Source organism: Hemitrygon akajei, chromosome 2 (genome assembly GCF_048418815.1).
Source record: "Hemitrygon akajei chromosome 2, sHemAka1.3, whole genome shotgun sequence".
NCBI classification, from domain to species: domain Eukaryota; kingdom Metazoa; phylum Chordata; class Chondrichthyes; order Myliobatiformes; family Dasyatidae; genus Hemitrygon; species Hemitrygon akajei.
The window spans coordinates 104,012,153-104,037,668 of NC_133125.1; the positions used below are offsets into that span (position 1 = coordinate 104,012,153).

Sequence of the window (25,516 nt, forward strand, 5' to 3'; positions counted from 1 at the left end):
ATGTACAAAGAGCATGGTGGGCAGTCAAAAATAAAAGGATGGCAAAGAGGAGAAAATGCTAAAAAGTCAAATTATAGTTTCAAGAAGAGCATGCTACTGATGAAAAATCTGATAGTGTTGAGAATGACGAGATTGTGTAGCCTTGAGATTAATAGTGTGGAAATTAGCAATAGACAAGCAATATATGGCTTACACCAGAAGTGGGGCAAACTAACTAAAATGGAATTGGACACTGGTTCAGCTGTTCCAGTCATTCCACAAAATGAGGTTGAGCAGCATTTCAAAGATACTAAACTGAAGCCTGCAGATATCCAACTAAGAACTTACACTGGAGAAAAGATAACTCCTGCAGGAATGACATTTGTGACAGTGAAATATAACAATCTGCAAGCCACATTGAGCTTATATGTGTTAAAATCAGACGGACCAGTATTATTGAGGTGTGAATAGCAACTACAACTTGATTGAAGATCTATCCACAATTTGCATACCACATCCCCTGCAATGAAGCCATATGAAAGAGAATTAGAAAGGTTCTGGATGATGCCACAACTGTTTCCATGCTGTACGCCATGAACCGTTGATTAACAGAGGACAAACAGGCACTGGTGCTAACCTCTGAGGATTTTCAGCCAAGATGGTATTCGCATACAATGCTCCTTCGGTCAACATCTTCTAGATAGATCATGAAACTGTATATTTCACTTCTTTTAGGTATTTTATGATTGTTTTTAGTCTTGGATATAATTCTAGAATGGTTGGAGCCTGTGTTTTGCTCTTTGGAGATCATTTGGGTGTTCCCACACTCTGCAGTCTCCAAGAGGATTCCAGGAAGCAGAGCTGACAAGCACAGGCAGGCTGTGGGACAGGGTGCAAGCTGATATTTGACTTCACTTTGCTGATTAAAGCTTCTATTACTCACTGATCAAAGTGACAAGGGAGATTGAAGAATCGAGGCAAGTGTGGAGGGTGAGCGCCAGCTGTCTATCTTTTGATATTTCTGCTACAGAGAAGGAAGGGCAGTGGCACGGAGAGTGCTAGCCAGATTTTCTGTGTTTCAGATGTGGACTTGGACTGTATACTTTTTCTCAGTCTTATAGTTTTTTGATGTTCTGTGTTTTTTGCCTGATCTTTCTTGATTTGTTGTGTGGGAAGGATTTTGGGGGTTGATATGCCTGTACCGTTTTGTTCATTTTTGTGTGTGGGAGGAGGGATATCGGGGTTGATGTGTATGTACCATTTTTGTTCGCTTTTTTATGCGGGGAGGGAGTATTGGGGGGGGGGGTTGATGATTGTGCTGTCTTTCTTTTCTTTCATAGTTTTATGGCTACCTGGAGAAGAAGATTTCAAATTGTATACTTTGATAATAAGTGAACTTTTCTTCTTTCTTCTCTGTGCCTCTAGTTGGAAAGCATATGAATTGAATTGAATTTGATTGAATTTCAGTTTATTGTCATTTAGAAACCACAAATGCAATGCAGTTAAAAAATGAGACAATGTTCCTCCAGAATGATATCACAAAAGCACATGACAAAACAGACTACACCAGAAAATCCACATAACATTTGGTAATCCCCAAATCCAGAGTCTGGAGAGGCTGCTGTGTATTAATATTGCGCTACCGTCTTAGCATGTTCCCTGGAAAGGAGCTCCAAACCCACCAGACAAAACAAGACTACCCAGACACACCAAGTCAGGAGACCAACTCTACCACCCAACAAACCAAAAACTAAAGGTACAAGACCTACACAAACCACACAGTTACATATAGTTATAGTTAACATATAGTTACAATATTGGGCCAAAGAAGAACCATGCTGCCCAGAGGACTCGTGACAGTGACGAAAGCAGTGGTCTGACTACAACAGTTTTTGTAGGCAGCATATCTTTTTTTTCCAGTGTCATTCCACTGTTTTTTCAAATATATTTTTATTGAAGGAATGACACAATACAGAATACATAATGGATTACATTTTCCTCCATTTTGCTTTTATATCTTATCCCTAAACAAACCTCCCCTCACACGCCCTCCTCAAACATACCAGGGAAGCTAATGTATTTACAATACAAGAATTCACAAATAATGTTAATGTTTTGGGTTTAAATGCAAGCTAGTCAGATATCGTTGCATTTACATTGCTATTGACCCGTAGAAGAATCTTGCTGGTCTGGAAATCTGCCACTCCCCCATCTGCTACTGCTTGGTTAGAGGACGTAATGTTTTTTCTGAAATTAGAAAAGGTTAAATTCACTTTGAGGGGGTCTGTGAAAAAGTTCTATTTGAAATGGGGACCTTTCTTGTCATATTTTGGGAGTCTTAAGGAATTACCTACTAGCTGAGGGCATTTGATTGTACTTGGGAAGTTGCCTCCCTTTTAACACATATGGTTTACCTCACAGGGTGGTTGATGAATTGTAATATGAGTGTATTTTGGATTATCTGACATGTTGTGGATGTGTGTGGGCCTTTGTCTTGAAGTAGTGTGGGGGTATGGCTGTGAAATGTCTGTACTTGTAGGCAGCATATCTAAGAAAGCTCCTGATATTTTAATCAGGTAGTCACATGCAAAATGTGGTTTGGTTTTAAGCTGAAAGGGAGTTTTAGGAGCTTCAAGGAAGTTCTAAGCATCTGGCTTTTCCAAGGAACCAGAATCTACTCTTTGTGCATTAAGGGTATTACATGAACTTCAAGTGGGAGACAAAATGTTGCTTGTAAACCTAGATGCAAAGACCAAAGCCCAGTTGGATGAATGGAAGGCCAAGAAGAAAGGAGTCAATGGAAATACGAAAAAAGAGGATTTGTCAGATGATGCTTTGGAAGAGGAAACCAAAGAGGAGAGATTAGTTCGGAAAAGAAGCAATAGAAGGATTAATAAGAGAATACGCCAGTGAATTAAATGCACGTTCCTAAGATCAAGATGCATAAACCCAGAAGAAGAAAAAGGTGGAAAGGAGAAGACAAATGTGAACAAGAAAGAAAGAAGGAATGTGAGAAAGGATCAAAGTAGATCCAGAAAGAGAAAAGGTCCAGAGCTGTCGGAACCACCGCCTGCAGTCTCAGAGTCAACTCCTACAACCACCACGCCCCAGAACATGAGATTGTTTTCACAGCCACAAGTCTCACTGACCAAGCAGAGTAATCTTGCTTGTCAGGAAAGAAGTTATCCCACAAAAGTAAGAAATCCTCCACAGCCATTAAAACTTTAAGTTTGAATGGACAATTTAAAATGTACTGTACTGTGGATGTCTGTATATAGTAGCTGTATTATATAATATGCTGTGCATAGTTGAAATGCATTGTCTATTGAGATGGAGTTTATAGCTAAGCAGGGGGAAGTGTTGTACATTTAATATTTGAGTAATCTTGTATATACAAGACATTGTTTGATAAAGCATTCTTGTTCATTTAAATAATTTATTATGGGTTATATGTAAAAGTAAGTTAATTGCATAAATCATTACACTGCCACGTGATATGTGTGCACCTTCAGTTAAAGTAAAAGCCAAACCCAGACCCACATTCCCAGATTCCCGTGTCTTTCTTTCGTTTAATTTAATGTTTTGAAGTAACAAATCATAACAGAAGTCAAAAAGAATAAGTTCAGATGCAGGAATTCTGAAATAAAGACAGAGAATTCTGGAGAGATCTGGCATGTCAGGTAGCATCCATGGGAAGAGAAAGAGCATTAATGTTTCAGTCAGAACATTTAACTGTGTAATTTTTTTTATTTTCTAGGTTAACTATTTTGCTATTCCTGGGTGCTACAGTAATGTATTTGAAGGTCTAAGGGACGGTCAGTCTTTGTATGACTGGAAAGCAGGAAATGTATAGAATGCAGCTCTATGCATGACGGCTTAGTAACTATGAATGTAGGTTTCAACTGACAGACCCATTTAATAAAGTTGATTTTGAACCTTCTTTGGACATATAAAAAACTGCCTTTCTGTAAAAGAACAGCAACTGTCATTTTACATACAAATGCTATTAAAAACCTCACTGATATTAAACTTTGGACATCACACTATTGTCATTAGGGCTTACAGTGCCTATAAAAAGTATTCACCCCCCTTAGAAGTTTTCATGTTTTATTGTTTGACAACATTGAATCACAGTGGATTTATACTGGAAATAGAGCACTAGTGAATGTGAAATTCTCATCCAGACATGAGCATATGATATTTTTTAAAAAACTGTCACTAATACATTAATCAACCCCACCACCACTACTTTTATCATTTCTTGGCAGAGTTGCATTATGTACAGATGCTTCTCTATCTAGCCTCACTTTATGTACAGTACATACATCCAGTCTATGCATATAAGTTAATCTTATGAATTTATATTTATTGTGTTCTTTATGCTTGTTATTGTGTTTTAACATTCATTTTGTTCTCCTTTACACTTGTATACTGAAGAATGACAATAAACAATCTTGAATCTTGAAATGAATGCAGAAACATGCCTAGAGAATTTCTAGCCCAACATTTGCAATCTTGGCGATCATGTCTTAATGAGATATATCACAATAAAACAGTAACCTTCCTGCTGCAGGGCGGGTGCTAGTGATGAATGAATGGAGGCTGCAGCAGAGGAACATGGTGAGAGAGTGTCTCCTCAGGGCTTGAGGGGCCAGCAAAGGTGGACGAAGAACGGTGCCTGCAAAAGACATCTTTGTGGCACACAAGGACACTTCAGGACACCAGTTGTCAGGAACAGAGAAGTAAGCTGTGGCTAGTTCTGCCTGGTCCTGTCACCTTAAGGAAAAGTGTACAAAATATTCTTTGCTTGAATTGTTTGTTTGTTTATTCATTTATTTAGAGATACAGTGTGGAATAGGCCCTTTTGGACTTCAAGATACATCGCCCAGCAACCTGATTTAACCCTAACCTAATCACAGAATGATTTACAAAGACCTACTAATTGGTACATCTTTGGAGTGAGGGAGGAAACTGGAGCACCTGGACCATTCCACAGGATGTAAAGACTCCTTACGGAAGACAGCAGAATTAAACTCCAATCTCCAAAGCACCCCGAGCAGTAATAGTATCATGCTTACCGCTACACCACTGTGGACTCTATTTAATCTACCTTACAAATAGTAAGACAACAGACTATAATATGTGACAGTCAACACCCTGCAACAATCAAGTTGAGCATGATTGTGTTCCTACAGGTACTGCAGTTAAGTCACATGAGGTTACATATAAGCTTCATGGATATCACAAATCTCACAGAGAACAATGAATGTAATTTTAGGTTAGCTCTTTAAATAGGAGAAATGGGATTTGTAAATCCAGGTTGTTCAATGAACAGATAAGATCTATGATTTTTTTAGAACAGTGAGGATAAAGACAAATGGAAGGCCCTGATCACCCATGTCATACAACATGGCACGGCAATAATGAGGATGAAAATCTTACAGCAGTTGAATTTTGCAACTTGCAGCACTGTTGACATCATTTCACTCACAGCGCAGGCAGTATTTATAGAAATGAATAAACAATTAACGTTTTGGGTAGAGACCCTTTTTCAGGATTGGAGAGGAAGGGGGAAAACATCAGAATAGGGGAAGGAGGATAGCTAGAATGTGATAGGTGAAGCCAAGTGGATGGGAAAGGTAAAGGGCTGGAGAGGAAGGAATCTGTTAGGAGAGGAGAGTGGACCATATAAAAAAGGGAAGGAGGAAGGGGGAAGGTGATAGGCAGGTGAGAAGGGTTAAGAGGCCAGTGTGGGGAAGAGAAGAAGAGGGGAGGGGGAGAGAAAATTTGTTGAACATGTTGGGGAAAGCAGATTGCATCCTTGGCTTTATTAACAGATGATTAAGAGAATAGAGATATAATTACATCAAATCTTAATAAACTTTAATCTGGATGCTCAGGTGGATAATTCCAAATACCAATGTTCATTAAGAATGTCAAGGAGGTCTAAAAAATGATATGGAAATGATTTAACAGAATGGTGCGAAGGGTGAAAGATTATTTAGAAGATGAAAAGGAATTCAAAGTTCTAAGTTCAAAGTAAATTTTTCTATCAAAGTACATATATGTCACCATATACAACCCTGAGATTTATTTTCTTGTGGGCATATTCAGCAACTCTATAGAATACTAACTATAACAGGATCAATGAAATTTCAACCAGAGTGCAGAAGACAATAAACTGTGCAAATGCAAATATAAATAAATAGCAATAAACAACAATATTATGTAATAAAGAGTCCTTGAAGTGAGCTAATTGGTTGTAGGAACATTTCGATGGACAAGTGAGTGCAGTTATCTCCTTCTATTCAAGAGCCCAATGGTTGAGGGGTAGTAACTGTTCTTGAACCCAATAGTGCGTGTCCTGAGGCTCTTACACCTTCTACCCGATGGCAGCAGCAAGAAGCGAGCATTACCTTGGTGGTGGGGATCTCTGATGATGGATGCTGCTTTCCTACAATGGCGTTTCATGTAGGTGTGCGCAATGATTGGGAGATCTTTACTGGTGATGTACTGGGCCAAATCCACTACCTTTTGTAGGATTTTCTGTTCAAAGGCATTGGTTTTTCCATACCAGGCTGTGATGCTGCCAGTCAATGTACTCTCCACAACACATGTATAAAAGTTTGTCGAAGTTTTAGATGACATGCCGAATCTCCGTAGAGGCGCTGGTGTGCTTTCTTCGCAATTTCACTTACGTGCTGGATCCAGGACAGGTCCTCTGAAATAGAAACTCCCAGGAACTTAAAGTTGCTAACCCTCTCCATCTCTGGTCCTCTGACGAGGTCTGACTCATGGACCTCTGGTTTCCCCTCTCCTGAAGTACTCCTTTTGGATGAGAATGCTGAGACATTCAAAGTAATGAAAGATTTTACTAGGGTAAATAAACAGTAACTATTTCTTGTGACAGAGTGTAAAAAGAAAACATACGCTGAAAATCCAGAACTAGGTGAAAATAAATATAAATTGCATGAAGTTATGATTTGGATTGCCAAGATCAAAAATTATCAACAGTATAACTCAAGTATTAAAGTAAGCAAAATCCACTAGCCCTGTGTATCTATTGTAAAATAACCTGTGACTATTCTGAAGACGGACATCGAGTTGGTGCCCAATATTACCAAAATCATATCATTTGTCGTTATCTGATTATTGTTTGAAAAAGCTTGCTGCCACTAAATTATTAATACAAGAGCTTTTGGAAATGCAACACACACGAAATGCTGGAGGAACCCAGTGTCAGGCAACATCTATAGATGGAATAAACAGTTGACATTTTGGGCTGAGATCTGTTTACTCCCCTACATAGATGCTACCTGACTTGCTGAATTCCTCCAGCTTTTTGTCATTGTTGGTACTAAATTGTCCAATGTTACACCTGATGCTGAGATATATCCTAGGATGCACTGAGACACATCATCAGTGATGTAACTTGGGGTTATCTGGTGTTTTGGGGCTGTTACGTATTCAGGCAACAATAAATATATGTGAGTTAGGCAAGGGTTTTTATAACAAATAACACGTTTATTAAACACTGAAAACAAACCCCCCAAAAGTAAACAAACACTAACGTAACCGGAAAACAGCTGCTGTGCAGCAGTTTAACAGTTCTTAAAGCGATGTTGCAAAAACAGTTGTTTAAAGCGATATTGCCAAAAGTTCAAAATGCTCAGTCCATTTAAAAGGAGAGACTTTTTAAGGCGATTTAAATTCTCTTCCACGTCGTTTTCCTTCGATCCCCGGCGTCGAACTCTTCCCACGAAGAATTTTATGAAATGTAACGGCTTAAAGGCACTGACCTTTCCTTTATCACACTGTCCTCAATCTTCTGCTATCCCGCAGAGATTAACACGAGAACAGTCAACGAATTCCTTTCGAATAAGGATCAAACAAGGTCGAACCTGTTCCACCGTTGAAATTCGATTCTCCTCGATCTTTAACTCCCGAACTCCTACCTTCACTCGCCACTAGCAGTATTGTAAAGAAACTGCTGGCAATGACCTTTTAAACTTTAGGCATTAGATAAAACTTCATTTTTCAACTAAACTGCGTCATCACATTAAATCACGCAGTGGCATGAAGTCAGCTTGGCAAATCCAGCCACGAACTGCCCCTCCCCACAGGGTGGGGTCTTCCTTTTATACCCTGTAAAAAAAACCTGTCACATGATCTCTACTGGCGGGAAAATGATGTCACTCCACCATCACAAGACCATTACCTCGTCCAGTATAGCTTCAACCCCAGACACGTGACAAGGGTACCACTGTCACGTGTCACAGGTATGTAACAGGGCTTTCAACATCAGACACTCTCACCCAGCTGACTCAGCCAGGGTTGATCAGGCCCTGGCTCGTGTCCCAGCAGCACTGGTCCACAGGTCACGCCTCTTGATCCATAACCATCTGGAGACTCACTCAGCAGCCTCTGTGACGGTCCTGATGGCTCTTTTCTTTACAGCCTCTGTATTGCGAAGGAGAGAGTAGGTTCTGCACAGTCAGTAACCAGCCAATCCTCTACACCCAACAAGTATAATATATAAAAACACAAAATGCTGGCAGAACTCAGCAGGCCAGACAGCATCTATGGGAGGAGGTAGTGACAACGTTTCGGGCCGAAACCCTTCATCAGGAGTGAAGTAACATGGGATGGTCGAGGGGGGATAAGAACTGGGGGGAGGGATGAAGTAGAGAGCTGGGAAGTGATAGGCTGAAGGGAAATGGGCTGGGGGAAGGTGGAGAATTATGGGAAATAAAAGAGAAAGAAAGGTAGGGCTGGGGGGAGATTATAGTGAGGGGGGGAAAGAGAGAGAAAGAGAACCAGATTAAAATTATAGATAGGGATGGGGTAAGGGGGGGGGGGGGGGGCAGAGGTATCAACGGAGGTCTGTGAATTGAATGTTCATGCCAGCAGGTAGGAGGCTACCTAAGCAGGAGATAAGGTGTTACTCCATCAACCTGCGTGTGGCCTCATCTTGACGATAGAAGAGGCCATGGACAGACATATCGGAGTGGGAGTGGTCTGTGGAATTGAAGTGTGTGGCCACAGGGAGATCCCGCCACTGCTGGAGGACTGAGCGCCGGTGTTCGGCGAAACGGTCTTCCAGTCTCTGGCGGGTCTCTCCAATGTATAAATGGCCACATCGGGAGCACCAGATACAGTATATCACCCCAGTTGACTCGCAGGTGAAGTGGTGCCTCACCTGAAAGGACTGTCTGGGGCCTAGGATGGTGGTGAGGGAAGAAGTGTGGGGGCAAGTGTAGCACTTCTTCTGTTTGCAGGGATAAGTGCCTGGAGGGAGGTCGGTGGGGAGGGATGGGGGTGATGAATGGACAAGGGAGTCGCGTAGGGAGCGATCCCTGCGGAAAGCCAAGAGTGGGAGGGAGGGGAAGATGTGTCTGGTGGTGGGATCCCATAGGAGGTGGTGGAAGTTACGGAGGATTATACGTTGGATCTGTAGGCTGGTAGGGTGATAGGTGAGGACCAGGGGGACTCTATCCCTGGTGGGCTGGCGGGGGGATGGGGTGAGGGCAGAGGTGCGTGAAATACGGGAGATGCGATGGAGGGCAGAGTTGATAGTGGAATATTATATTGGAGTATAATATATACTCCATTAAGTGTAAAGAGCTTTGCAGCATCCTGAGTTCTTGAAAAATTTTATTAGAAACTAGACAACGGGGTGACCCGTTGGGGCACCCTTTGAGAGAAAGGTAGTGCAGTCAGATGTGACCTGAATGAACGTTAAATTTTCCTGAATGCTATTGATATTGCTTTGCTTTGGAAAGCAGTTTATTAAAGAAGAAAGACGCATAGCAAGGCAAATATAGCTCCTCCTTGTTTAACAAAGGACACTTCTGATAGCAACATTTCTGGTTGATCTGCCACCCTTGTGCCTCTCGTTGTCATTCTGGAGACGTGCAGTCCTTTCATGCACTGTCTCTTCATCTCTTCTGCTGTTTATTCTTTGTCTCTGATCTTGGAGACGTGAATTTCTCAGCTCCTTTGTCTCTTCCTCTCCTCCTCCTGTGCCTGTTGTTGTCATTCTGGAGACGTGCATGCCTCTCCTCCTCTGTCTCTTCTTCTCTCATCTTTTTTGCCTTGACCCTTTTATCCTGGAGTCGTGCGGCCCTGGCCTCATCCGATTCTTGTTCTCTCCCTCTCCTTGCTGCTTCCCGATGATGTTTGGTGTCCCCCTTCGCTTTCCACGTGGCATAATTAGGCTGACCATATTTTTTTTACCCTAATGCTGGATGGAAGATAGGAAGTAGTAATACCAAAGGAAGCTGATTATTCTTGATGATGTGGTTGGCGCTCTCCTAAATGGACATGATATAGTCACCACTGTCCTTTGACTGCAGCAAAGGGTTTTATGGGTGTCTCGAAGTTCATCATTACGAGTTATGGGATGTTATGTCATGCTTAAATTTAGAGAAGATCCGATGTTCAGTTTTTGAATCTAGTCAAGACTTTTATACATTGTGGGGACCATTTTTGAGATATTTTAAAAACCTTTGATTTGCTGTAAAAGTACAGATGGTGGCTAATAATATACTTTATTATATGATAAGGGTTTCCCGCATTTTTTTCTTGCTTTTCCTAACAGCTCTGACTTTGGTAGTGGGTTTAGTTTTTTTTTCTGTACACCAATTTTTTTATATTTCAATATAATGATTTAATTTAATTTTTATGAATGCAGGGTTTTGTGATTTGTGAACTGTATTTTTAATACAATGTATTAGGTACTTTATTGATTTATAATATATATCTTCTTGTACTCTGTATTCCTTTATGTAGAAACTAATAAAAATAGTGAAGGAGAAGTAGGTTTTCAGATTTAATGATCTCCTGTTGATGGATGGAGGTTTGACCTGTTCCAATCCTGCACATGCTGATGACTGCTCGAAATAGAGCTGCCCTGCCCTTTTGCTCCGGTTGGTGTCGCTGCTGAGGTTGGCCGTGCGCATGCGTCGTGGCGTCGCATCCGGTTTCCATGATGGCGGATCGGCTCTCGGGTGAAAGGCAGCCTGTTGATTTTTGCGAATGAGCAATTTTATACGAATATATAACCCTGAACTTTGCCTGCATTCTGTAAGTTAGCGCATTTTAAGTCGATTTAGCCAAAAAGAGTGCCGCTGTAATGCACCGTTTGCGCTAATTGGAGGTCACAGACAGCATGAAGAGTTTTAGTAGTACATAGACAGATAGGTACAAAACCTACCTGATACGACATTAAGTATTCAATTGGCCACCTGCCATCCACCCCTCTGATTTTCATTTGTCTCAGAGCTAACATAAGGGAAGAAATAAAGTTTGTTGATACACTCATTGGTATGCTATGTAGGAGGACACTGAATACTGAGTATGAAATTAGACAAAGAAAAACAAAGTGAGTTGGAAATTAATTGGAAAAAATGAGAGGTTTGAAGAAAAGAGACAATCTTTCAATCTGCTTAGAAACATAGAAAAATAGTAGGATTAATGGCAGGATTGAAGACAGCTCCACTTACCGATGAATCAAAACAGTCCTCCATCTCAGTACAATATTGTGATTCTCTCTTCACTCTCCTTGATGTGTTTAATGTTTATGTGCTGCCATGTTCAGAAAATCAAGATGCAAAATTCCTCATAAGGGCCCCAGTTTTCCCCTCACTTTCTGGGAGTAATCTGGGATAGATCTCCATTGCTCATGGATTTTTATCAACCCTTATGTCCCCCATGACATCTAACATCCCTTCCTTAATATTCACTTCCTCAAGATTATACCTCCTCAAATTTTCTATCTTCCATGTCCTTCTCCACGCTGAATACAGCCGACAGGCATTCAAGACCACTCCTACATTGCCTGATTCCACATATATATTACCCCTTTGATCCTTAAAAGGGCCCACTCTTTGCCTGGTTTACCCTCTTGCTGCCAATATACGTATTAATTATTGATAAGTAAGCTTCAGGAGAATCACAATACATTCTATATTTCATGGCCCCTTTTGACTCTTTTAATTTTATTCTTAAGTTCTTTCCCAAGCTTATTTCCAATCATTAGCAATATATTTCCATCATTGAAATGTTCTCATAACCTATGGACTCACTTTCAAGGACTCTTCATCTTATGTTCTCAATATTTCTTGCTTATTTATTCTTCTTCTTATTATTATTTTTCACAGTTGTTGCCTTCTGCACTCCAGTTGAATGCCCTAGTTGAGTGGTCTTTCATTGATTCTGTTATGGTTATTATTCTATAGGTTTATTGCATAAGCTCACAAGAAAATGAAACTCAGGGTTGTACATGGTGACATGTATGTACTTTGATAAGAACATTTACTATGAACTTTGTCTTTTATCCTTACCAGAACATGCTGGCCTTGAACTCATCTATCACTCTTCTAAGTTTTCCACTGGTTCTCATTCCATAACTATCTTAAAATATGTAGAATTACAGTCACTGTTCCCAAAGTGTTCCTCACCTATTCAGTTTCATTTCCCAAGACACAGTACTGTCCAGTTTCTACTTGGACTTGCGATAGCAAAGTATTAAGAAAGCATAAATATGATTTTGTTTCCCATTTTGGAAATGAGTGACTTTCTTTACTAGAACAGAGAAGACCAAGGATAGTTTGACAGCAATGCAATTCAGGATCACGTGTTGCCATATTAACCTCTCCACTAAAAGCAGACCTACCACTCAATACCTTATCCTTATTGGGAGGTGGGAGAAAATCTCAAAAGTTAGTCTCTAGAGAAGTATCAAGCTCAAATGCGAGTCTCTTTTAAACAAGCAGGAAGAAAACTGGAACCAGTAATTACAGATTTCTGACATTGGGGGTAAAGCACAGCATCAGGAATAGATAAGATTACAAAATGCAGTAAAGACAGGAATGATGGTCAGACAGCATTTATGGGGGAATGGAAATCAGTTCAGATTAATGAGCTTTATCAGGAGTGAAAGAAAGAATAACATTTGAAGAGAAGTGCTGGAGTGATCCACAGGCAAGGTTAGTTACGTGGTGGAACGGCAAGGCAATCAAATAACATGGTGGTGTAATGCAACTGACTTTACAATTGTGATTCAAAGAATATTGGCAAATTACCTGCCACATATGCTCAATAAAATAAATTGAAATATGTGTGATCCCTCAAACTCCGAGAATGATTCGCCTTCACCGAACAGACCCGTCCGTCCTCTCAGGCGCATGCGCGCTGTCAACCAGATTTAAAACTTTCGGAGAATTCAGCTTTCTACTTTGATATTTTTCTTTGTAATTGCGTATTTCGTCTATTCTGTGTAGATTTGCAAAGGGTGTGTATATTAGATGTTTTTAAGAAGGGGAAAAAAGAATATCAGCTATGTTAGTGCGGCTGTAGGGGGCTGGTTGCTGGGGTGAAAGGTCGTTACCCAAGCTGCCCGGCGCTTTGGCGCGAGTATTTTCCCGCGGGCTCGCTGTGTGAGCGGAGAGAAACTCGTGTGTTGTTGTGGAGAGGCCTCGGAGACTCGCTGTTGGGCAATGCGTGGATAGACGCGGCCGTCCGGTAGGGACGCGGGAGTTTTGGTGTCGGGGGGCAGGGTGGAGAAGTGGCGGGCTCCTCTTTTTTTTTGCTCCCTCCTTCTCTTCCCGCTCCCACTATGCTTCTCCTGAGTCCGAACGGAAAGCAGTCGACCTCTGTTCAAATAGACTTCTCCTCTCTGCAAGGGGGGAGTCGGGCCTTTGAAAGGTGGGGGTCGGGTAAGGAGTAAGGTGGTGATGGGGAAGGGGGTGCAGAGAACGGTGCATAGTGGTTTCTGTTTTTTTTCCAAAGCTGGCCTCTGTTGGCACTCGAAAATGTTTCGCATCCAATTATATTCAAGCCTCGCAGGGTCTTAAACCTGACCTGCTCAGCTTCTCTAATTAGATTTCACTAACACAATTACTAAGAATGTGTTTATAAACTGTGTGATTTCGTGCTTTCAATGTCCAGTCTTGAAGGCTCGATCTACTGACAGGTTGCAGCTAAGCATGCCCCTTTTTATGATGGTTCAAATTTTGCAAGAATTGGTTCAGCTTCATGAAAATACTTTGACGTATTTCAGACATTTTCTTGGAATAAAATCCTCTTCAGACTTTTGTCATTTGTATGTTGTTATGAATTTCCAATAAGAGTGAAAAGCCACAACGGGTTTCTTGGCAAATCTGAAAGCAGGTTTTGATTTTAAAGTCGTTATTACAGCATGTTTAACCAAGTTAAGTATTACGAGAGTAATTACACAATTACCATTTCAAGTTAACAGAAGTCATCAAAATATAGCAGTTATTTCTTTGGATGGTCTGGGAAATTGTGATTGTGACAGCATGGAGGAAAAGATGATGGCAGTGGGAAAATGTTTTAAGTTATTTGGAGTTGGTTTATGATTGCTACGTGTACTGAGGTATAGTGAGAAGCTTGTCTTTTATCACTGCTCATACAGATCAAATCAATATGTAGTATAGTTGAGGCAGTACAAGGTAAAACAGTAATACAGCAGCTGTAGAGAAAATGCACTGCAGGTAGATAAAGTGTAATATTGTAATGAAGTAGATTGGGAGCTCAAGTGTCTACCTTATTGTACTAGGTAAACATTCAATAGTCTTATGACAGCAGGGTAGAAGCAGTACCCGACTCTGGTAACATGTTTTAGGCTTTTCTTCTGCCTGATGGGACAGGGGCAAAGAATGTCCAGGAATGTCCTGGCTGCTGTTAGGGACGGCTGGTTTTCGTGACTTTTGTGAGCTGCATTCACAACTCTGGTCACAGACAGGCAGAGCAGTTGCCATACCAAACTGTGATTCATCCAGGTGGGATCCTTTCTGTGGTGCATCAGTAACAATTGGTAAGGGTGTTCAGGAACATGATAAATTTTTTAGGCTCCCATGGAAGTTGTGGCATCATTAGCTTTATTGGCTGCGACGTCAATGTGGTTAGACCAGGACAAGGCCACTGGTGATTTTTACTCCTGGAAACTTGAAACTCTCAATCCTTAAACTTCACTATTGAATCAGACAGGAGCACGTACGTACATCTCCTCAATTCCTGAAGTCAGTGGGCAGCTTTGAGGGAGAGATTGTTGTCTTAGCACCATTGCTAAGCTCTCTATCTCCTTCCTGTACTGTAGCTCATGGCAGATGAGCCGCATCAATGTGTAGATGGAGTTGGAGCAGAATCTAGCCATGTGGTCCTAAGAGTACTGGGAATGGAGTAGAGTAGGGGGCATTATTTCGAAGAGATGATTTTGTAGGAATGATTTCGATGGAAGTGTTGCTGCCTATCCAGATTGCAGACCATTGGTCAGGGCATCAAGGCTCCAGTAGCCGAGGGAGATTTTGACTCCCAGGTCTTGGAGTTTGGCGAGTTTGCATGGAATTATTGAATTAATTGAAGATGGAGCTGTAATTAATCAAGAGCGGTCCAACATGCATGTCGTTATTGTCCCGATGCTCCTGAGATGAGCTTAGGACCAGTGACTGCTGTAGGTGAATTGCAGTGGGTCAGGGTTGTCTGGAATTGATCTGTGCCATGATCAGCCTCTCAAAGCATTTCACATTTGTGGATGTCAGAGCCGTTGTGCGTTAGTCAGTAAACCATATTACCTTTGTCACTGGAATGGTCATCTTAAAACAGACGGGAGCCTCAAATTGAAGCAGAGTAAAGATAAAATTGTCCACAAATACATCTGCCAGCTGATCTACACAGTATCTAAGGACACCAACCAGGCCAGATGCTTTCTGCAAGTTCACGCTGCGTCTGCAACAGTGATTGTGGGTTTAAGTGCATGGGAGGTGACATACCAACCCCCTTCTATTCAAGTGCATAAAATGTGTGAGGCTAACTGGGAGGGGATGTGTTGGTGATGATGCAGACTAGATTTTGTAGCCCATTGTATCATGTAAGCCTTCCCACAGCTGGGAGTCTATATTGGACGGCTGTTGTCTCTTGGGTTCTTTGGTAGTTTTGTGGATGTTGTTTCATGATTCTTTGTAAAGGTCAGGGTCACCTGTTTTGAATGTTACAGTAGGGACTGGCTCTTTTGGTTCCTCCTGTGGTTTCTAGTTTGGTGACACCCAGATTATTCTGTTTGGTCAGTCCTCAACACACTTGCTGATAAAGTCTGTCATGTTGGTGACATACTCATCTAGGCTGGCAGATGAGTCTTTGAATGTGACCTAACTTTCTGACTCAGCAGTAATTTAGAAAGCTCATCTTTTTCTTTGGATACACGTATGACTTTCTGTACTCATTCTTCCTATTGCAGCTTTTTGTAAGCAGCCTGGTGGATGATTTACTGAAGTGTGAGTGGAGGCTAGTTTGGTAGGCATCGTTTTTGGCAGGGGTGTTTGGGATCCTGATAGGACAGAAAATTATTTATTTAAAAATGTACACAATAGAGCCTTTTGGCGCTTTGAACTGAACCACACAGCAACCCTGATTTAACGCTAAATTAATCACGGGACAATTTACAATGTCCAGTTAACCTACCCACGTCTTTAGACTGAGGGAGGAAACTGGAGGACCTGGAGAAAACCCATGCATTCCATCTGCTCCTAGCGGTAATATTGTTGCACTAAACAGCTATATTATTGTGCTGTAGTATTTTGATAACACTTGAATTTGGCTTGGTTGAAGTCACTGTCAATGATGAAGAGGGCTTCAGGGAGCCATTAAATCCAATTGCTATATTAATTACAATAATGCTTTCTTGTTTTGATCAATACCATTAAGTGAGTCAAGGTAGTATTTGTTAATATTAATACTGGGTCACCCAAATCTCAACTTTGTTTACTGGACATGGAAAGATATAATTCTCATCTACCAAAAGATGGGTAAAAATGGATCATCTGTTAATTTCATCATTTGACCCCTTGTTCAAATGCTGAATGTGATATCATGGTGTAACATAGCACAGCAACAGGCCTTTCACTCCCAACTTGTCCATATTGACCAAGGCGCCCACCTAAACCTGTCCCAATTTCCTGCATTTGGCCCATATCCCTGTAAGCCTTTCCTATCCACGTACTCGCCCAATAGCTTTTAAATGTTATTGTACCTGCCACAGTACTTTCTCTGACAGTTCGCTCAATATACGAACCACTTTCTGTGTAAATTTGCCCCTTGGATCCCTTTAGAGTTTATTTCTTCTCATCTTAAACCAATGCCCTCTAGTTTTTGAGTACCGTAGTTTTCGCTGGAGAAAAAGGCCACATCCTTTCAGCCTATCTAAGCACTTAATGATTTTATACACTTGTGTTTAAAGTTACTGGTCACAATTGTAGAAAAGTACAGCACAGAATCATCTCTTTGGTCTATCTAGTCTGCTGAATCATTTAAACTATATTGCCATCAAGCTGCACTTTTGTAAAAGCCCTCCATACCAATATGTACCATGTATCTATCCAGATTTCTCTTAAATATTGAAATCGAGCTTGCGTGCACCACTTGTGTTGGCAGTTCATTCGACACTCTTGCCACCCTCTGAATGAAGAAGTCTCCCCTCATGTTCCCCTTAAACTTTTCACCTTTCACCCTTAATCCATGACCTCTAATTGTCTGATGTGGAAAATGCTTGCTTGCATTTATCCTACATAAACCCTTCATAATTTTGTATACCTCTACCAAATCTCCCCTTTATCTTCTATGTTCCAAGGAATAAGGTCCTAACCTATTCAGTCTGTCTTAAGTTCCAAGAAATAGTCTTAGTTTATTTTATTGACATACAGTATGGAATAGGCCTTTCCAGCCCTTCGAGTTATGCTGCCCAACAGTCCTCAATTTAATCCTAGCCTAACTACGGGACAGGTAACCTACCAACCTGTTCGTCTTTGGACTGTGGAGGAAACTGAAGCACCTGGAGGAAACCCACATAGTTACAGGGAGAACTGGTGGTACAAGTTCCTTACAGGATTGAACCCTAGTCACCTGTACTGTAAAGTGTTGTGCTAACCATTACACTGCTGTGTCCGACCTCTCCTTATATAATTCAGACATCTGAATCCTGGCAGCATTCTCATAAATCATCTTCGCACTTTTCAGCTTAATGATGTCTTTAATAAGTTAAGGTATGTAAAGCTGTTCAGTATGCCGATTGCAATAAGTTCTTGTGAATTGTTATCTTGTGCCAACTGCTGAGCATTTCTCCACCTTTGTGTCCAGACGATAGTTTCAAAGTAAAAATGAAATTTGAATGGGTGCATGAGTGGGGGCAGGATCGCTAATATTTCAGTGACCAAAAGATTTTTTCCTATTGCTCGCTGGTCTACTTTGGATTATCTTGTAGTGGTCTGAGTTTCATTCTCTTATTTGCATACTGCCATTACAACATAATGCCTAGACAGAAGATTGGACAATACAATTGAGAGGAGAGGAACGATCTGATGGCGGTTTATAAGGTGAGAGGCATAGAAGACTAGACACAGTATTTTTTTTCCAAGGGTTGAAATATCTTTATATGAGAGGGCATGTATTTAAGGTGAGAGGGGTTCAGTTCAAGGGAAATGTAAGGGGCTAGTTTTCTTTTACACAGTGGTGAGTGTCTAGAAATGTGCCATCTGGGCTAGTGGTAGAGCTCGATACTATAGGGATCTTTAAGATAAGTTTAGGTAGGCTCATGAATGTGAGGGGAATGGAAGAATATGGATATTGTGTAACTGAAGAGATGAGTTAGCCATGTAATTACTAACTTAATTGGTTCAGCATAACATTGTGGACTGTGTTACGAATGTGCAACGGTTTAAATAAACCAGCAGCAATAGTCTGGTTTTGATGCTAAAACCACTATTTATTAGTAACTACTTAATATAGTAACTTAAACCAGATAAATCAACAGTTAGCAGTGTTATGCATATATATGTGTGTAAATATAATTTCCAAACTCATTTAAGCTCAGGTGGCAAGGTTTAAAGTCTGAAAGTTCAGTTCAATGCACGGAGTTGGTGGGGGTAAAGAGAGAGGTATCTGTAATCCAAGGTGAAATCCACAGTAGGGGAAGAACGAATAAACAGGTATCATTGGTCTTCTGTCCTGGGACTCCAAATCCACTCTCGAGTTCACCAAACTTAGCTTATCACAAAGGGTACCGTCTTCAAGGGAAAACTACCACCCAGGCAAGGGTAAGCACATTGGTAGCCTCCACAGGATCAGCCCTTCTACACACCGTGATAGCTACTGGTTGATTCTCCTGATCGATCCTCAACCCACCCTTGTGGGCACTCGAAAGTTTCAGCTGTGACGCTGCCTGTGTGCTGGAAGTGTCCTTGTATAAATCCAAACATGTTGTTAGCTTATGTAAACATCAACTGTCCATCATATAACTTTACTCCTCTCCATAGCAACTCAGAAGCAGGCAACAGTACCGTGTCTGACTCTCGCCTTCTTTCTCCCCCCCCCACCCCCCAATGTCCGTCACACCTTCCTCCAAAAGGGAACATTTTGATCAAGGAACAAAATTTTTAACTGGATTATAGAATGTAAAACAATACATATGTAACACATTAACAGGTAACAGGTATCCACAGGTAACACATTACAGAGGCGTATACAAACTTTAACTTCTGGTTAAACAATCTGCGATAATGTTAACGGTACCTTTTATGTTTTACTACCATGTCATATTCCTGCAAAATCAGACTCCAGTTTTACAACCTTCTATTCTTTTCCTTGATCTTACTCAAAAACACAACGGATTATGGTCAGTGTGAACCACAAGTGGTTTCTGTGCGGGATGAACGTAGATATCAAAATGTTGCAAGGCCAAAATGAGTGACAACAACTCTTTCTTGATAGTGGAATAATTCTTTTGATGTTCATTAAATTTCCTTGAAAAGAAAGCTGCAGGATGTTCAACATCATCATCTTCCTTTTGTAACAACACTGCCCTGGCAGCTTCATCACTAGCATCCACAGCTGTAGAAAATGGCTTTGTAAAATCAGGTGCTCTAAGCATAGGTTGATAACATAGAATAGTTTTCAATCATCAAACGCCTCCTGACGAGGTTCAGTCCGCACAAACTTTTCACCCTTCTTTAGCAGTTTAGTTGGGGGAAGAGCGATATCAGCAAAATTTTTACAAAACTTGAGATAATATCTAACCATCCCCAAAAATCTTCTTAAAGCCTTCTTACCTGTCAGAACAGAAACCTCAGCAATTGCCTGAACCTTGGCCTGAACAGGAGCCAGTTGGCCTTGGCCTACTACGTAGCCAAGATAGTTAACAGTGGCATGGCCAAATTCACTCTTAGCTAGGTTGACGACAAGGATGGCCTTGGAGAGCCTGTCAAGCAGCTTTTCTACTGCCAAGATATGTCCTTCCCGTGTGTCACTCCTTACAACTTTTATACACTTTTATACTCCTTGCCATCAATATAGGCATCGGTATTTCCTGACCCTTGAATCACAGAATTAATCATTCTTTGGAATGTTCCTGGAGCATTTTTTTATTCCAAAGGGTATACAGTCCAGAAGGTGTTAGAAACGCAGAGATTTCTCTGGCTCTTTCAGTCATGGAACACACCAGTATCATTTTAACAGGTCAATCTTCGTAAGAATTTAGCCTTTCCAACCTTATCAATACAGGTTTCCCCCCGCTGTTCGAAGGTAGAGCATTCCTATGAAATGGTTCATAAGCCGGAATGTCGTAAAGTGAAGAAGCAATTACCATTGGGGAAAATTTGTGAGCGTTCACAGACCCAAAAAATAACCTACCAAAACATGCCAAATAACACATAAAACCTAAAATAATAGTAATATATAGTAAAAGCAGGAATAATCTGATAAATACACAGCCTATATAGAGTAGGAATACTTTTCTGCAATCATCGCAGCACTGTCCACCGTAGTGAAAATCTCATGCAAGTGCTCTCGGCAGAAGCACTCTTTCTAGTAACCTTTAAGCTATGAAGCTGCCAAATCATACCAAATAACACATAAAAATACACAGCTTATATAAAGTAGAAATAATCTATGTACAGTGTAGTTTCACTTACTGGAATCGGGAAGATAGCGAGCACACTGATGATGGCGTGTTAGGCTGAGTCGTCGGAGGTTGGGGTGGTGGGAGACTGGGGTGTCATCTAATTGTCATCTGTTTCCATCAGGGCAGGCAGGTCACCTTCTTCTATGTCTGCCTGCCTTGATGTCGAAGGTTGAGGTTCGTCGGCTGATGTGGAAAGCGACAGTATAATTGACTGCTTAGCCTTGCGTATTTTTCTATCATGTAGTTCTTTGTAAGCACTCAAACCATCCTACAAATATGCCCTAAACCTACGTACCCTTTCCAAATTAAAGTCATACTTTTCTGCAGTCATTGCAGCATTGTCAGTCGCAGTGAAATTCTCATGCAATTGCTTCCCATTCAGTTCCTGGACGACTTCACTTGTTCGCTACTGTGTTTGGTTTCAATTGTTACTCCTTTCCTCTTCATCTGTCAGTTCTTGGTCATGGAATGCCAAAGCCACTTCAACATCTTCGTCAACTTCCACAAATCCAGCCTCCTTAGCCAAACTCAGTATGTCCTTACTTCATTCACCACGATCGAAACGCTTACCGTAGATTTCGCACTACAGAGCGCACCTGATTAAAAGCCGCTGGCTCTAATTTTAGAAATAAAATCAATTTTGTACTTGTACAAGCCGCACCGGATTTTAGGCCGCAGGTGTCCCACGTTGTAATATGAGATATTTACACAGAAAGATATTACACGTGAGGATTTTTTAACTTTTAATTAAATCCATATGGTAACATAAACAAATACATATTGCAAATGCTTTTTTTTCGAACCGTGCCTGTAACGCGGCTACTTTTAAATATACGTTGCGTATACTTTTTTACTGAACAACATTCCAATATCTCCTAACGACTGGTAAAAAATATATATACTGCAGCCTACCAGGAAAAGTTATTGATCGCCTTGAACTTAAAAGCAGCGTTTCGCTCGGGTCTAATGCCCCCACCTTCCCGTTTATCGCAAACGGCATTTTTCCCACAAGACGCGGCGAAACCGGGTGTGATGTCATAGCATCCCGGGATGTAGTACAGAAAACAAATATAGTTAAAACACTTCTAACTTTAACTAGAAAATACTAACAAATGAATTACTAAGCGAAAATATTATAAACTAAATAACTGCCATAAAGGCAGCACAATGCTTTTCTTCGAGTGTTTTCCATGTTGATGAGGGTGAGTACAAATGACTGATTTACAATAATTTAATTGTGAAAGTGCGCTTGATTTATCGTACAATTTCATTGGACCTCTGTGAACTACTCATCAATTTTATTGGTCTGCTGTTACGAGGCAAAATGTTTTTGGCGGCATGAAAAAAAATCATGCATTAGCCGCACCGTAGTAAAGGCCGCAGTGTTCAAAGCTGTTCAAAATGTGGGAAAAAAGTAGTGGCTTATAATCCGACATCTACGGTAATTATGTTTAGCTTTACGCTAAGTGTAACACCCTTACATGCTCTTTTAGGTTTTTCCGATACCTTAGAACTCACCTTGCTAACGGATGCACAAAATAAGTCGACATAAAGCACAGATGCTCACAGGCACGTGTTTAAGCAATGTCGGCTAGAATGCAGTTCCGGGGGAGGAGCTTGACTGCTTGGCACACGCTGCCTTTTTTCGTAACAGTGAAAACAGGTAATTAATGTAGGTCTTTCGTCGCAGCGAGGTATCGTAAAGCAAATGTACGAAAAACGGGGGACACCTGTACAATCATCCATCCGAGGGATAGGGTAAGCATTTGTCTTTGTCACTGCATTTACCTTTATATAATTGGTATAAAATCTCACGCTACCGTTTGACTTGGGCACGACAACACAAGGGGAGGCCCAATGTTGATGTTGATGGCATAGTAATACCATGTTTCAGCATGTATTCAATCTTCTGCTCAGCCAATTTGCTTCTTTCTAAATTCATCCATTGGGGTGCTGTTTAATCGGGTCAGCTTGACCTTCATCCATATCATATACAGCAGCGGTGGTTTGTTTGGGTACATTGGGAAGTAAATCCTCATACTCAAGAAGTAACCTTTTCAATTGTTTCTGCTGTTCCTGCTCCAGATGGCTTAATTTGGTATCAATGTTTTCCAAGATAACGGAATTCCTGAGTCGCACTGAGACCATGTTTGGCTTGTTAAAATTTTCTGTCATGTCAATTACCCCTTCCTCAGGCTCTCCAGTTTCATGAGTTCTCACAATACTCACAGGTGCCGTTTCTGAGTTATAATAACATTTTATCATATTGACAAGTATTACTTGAGTGGGCTTTCTACGGTCGGGTGTTTTGATAACACAATTCAAAGAATCAGTTTTAGAGAGTATTTGGTACGGCCCACTCAACTTTGCTTGGAGTGGATTTGTCAACATTGGAAACAGCACCAGCACTTTGTCTCTCATGTTGTATGTCTGCTGTTTAGCTCATTTATCATACCAGACCTTCATTTGATTTTGAGAACTTTGTAGGTTCTGTTTTGCGAGATTACAAACCCTGTTGAGTCTGTCCTTGAATTCCAAAACATAACTCAACAAGCTGACATTTACCTTCTCGTCAGACCACTGTTCTCTGAGCAAGGTCAAAGGTCCCTTCACTCTGTGACCAAATACGAGTTCAAATTGACTGAACCCCAACAATTCCTGCACTGAGTCTCTTACAGCAAACAGGAGCAAATGTAACCCCTCGTCCCACGCAGTATGTCTTAATCATTGTTTTAAGGGTAGAATGAATTTTTTCTAAAGCTCACTGGGATTCTGGGTGATATGCAGATGATGTAATTTGTTTACAGACATTTACACCACACGCTGCACCCACAAAGTGTGAAGGACCCCACGCACCCCTCACACAAACTCTTCTTCCTCCTGCCATCTGGCAAAAGGTACCAAAGCATTCGGGCTCTCACAACCAGACTGTGCAACAGTTTCTTCCCCCAAGCCATCAGACTCCTCAATACTCGGAGTCCAGACTGACATCTACATAATTTATTATATTGTAATTTGTCCTCTACTGTGCCTGTTGTCTATATAATTATTGTACTGCCCTGCACTGTTTTGTGCACTTTATGTAGTCCTGTGCAGGTCTGTAGTCTAGTGCAGTTTTTTATGTTGTTTTATGTAGTCTAGTGTAGTTTTGTGTTTCATGTAGCACCAGGGTCCTGGAGGAACGTTGTTTCATTTTTACTGTGTACTGTACCAGCAGTTTATGGTCAAAATTACAGTAAACTTGACTTGAGCTCCCAGTGCATAAACTTATCTGCTGGGATACTCCTGAGGTAAAATTACTGCCTTGGTCGGATTGAATCTCTGGGCAGACCAACCAAAGTAAAAAACCTAATGAGGGCTTTCACCACAGTTCTAGCCTTAATAGTCCTGAGAGGGATTGCTTCGGGGAACCTAGATGCAGTTCACATAATGGTTAACAAATACCGATAGCCAGCTGCAGTCTTTGGCAATGAGCCAACACAATCCGCTATGATTCTGGAAAAAGGTTCTCCAACAGCAGGTATAGGCTGAAGTGGGGCCACTGGGATGGCCTGGCTAGTTTTACAGACAACTTGCAAGTGCGACAGGTCCTGCAAAAGGTCACAATATCTTTCCTCAAATTAGGCCAGTAAAATTCCTTCATAATCCTGTTCACAGCTGCCTTCACACCAGAGTGTCCACCTAAAAGCATACTATGGGCCGTGTTTAAAATTTCAGTCCTGTAAACTTTCGGAACTACAACTTGGTGAACAATTGCCTATTCCTCATTCACAGGTACAGTAGGTGGTCTCCACTTCCTCATCAATACTCCATCCTTAATATAATACCCTACTGGCACTTTCTTAATCTCATCATCTGAGAGAGCTGTTTCTTTTAAAGCTTCAATCTCAGAATCTTGATTCTGTTCTGCTAAAAAATCCTTCCTAGACGAAGATAAACCTTTCTCATCAGACTTACTACCTACATCCTGTTGAAACATATAGGTTAGAAAAGTCTCTGATAAATCATCATAACCTGAACCCTGGTTTTGCCTATCATGGGCATCAGAATCAAACTGCCCAGAACTGTCTGCTTTGGCAGACCTTTTAGTCACACTACGGGTTACTGCGCAGGCGGGATAGATATCAGAATCCATGCATGGATCCTCAGTGGCAGGTTTGCTTGTTAGCTGCATTGTTGGATAAACTTCACCACCTGCAAGGTCATTGCCAAACAACAAAGAAACATTCTTCAGCGGTAATTCAGGTTGTACCCCTATCTTAACCTGTCCTGATACCAATCTGGACTTCAGAATCGCCTTATGCAGAGGCATGGAAACAGTTCCTTTCCCAATAACTCTAACAATATTGACTTCACCAGCTCTTGTCTTGTCACCAAACTCCAGAACACTGTCCAATATAAGGGACTCAGAAGCTCCAGTATCTCGAAAGATCCTCACTGGGACTGGGTTGACCCCTCCTTTATGGACACAAGCCCATCTGATATGAAATGATCGAATCCCTCCTTAACTCGGTCAGACCCCTCCGTCCTTCGCAGTGCCTCGGCCTGCTGAATACAAGCATTCTG

The 25,516-nt window shown here is 41.2% G+C and overlaps 1 protein-coding gene across 3 annotated transcripts in view; it reads left to right on the top strand.

The window, feature by feature from the left end:
* Nucleotides 1–13,397: 13,397 nt before the first annotated feature.
* rif1 (replication timing regulatory factor 1) overlaps nt 13,398–25,516 on the top strand; it is a 101,121-nt gene continuing 89,002 nt past the window's right edge. For all 3 annotated transcript variants that reach the window (XM_073026374.1, XM_073026385.1, XM_073026394.1), the window contains exon 1: nt 13,398–13,503. The gene's annotated coding sequence lies outside the window, so the exon portion shown is untranslated. The remainder of the gene's footprint in view (nt 13,504–25,516) is intronic.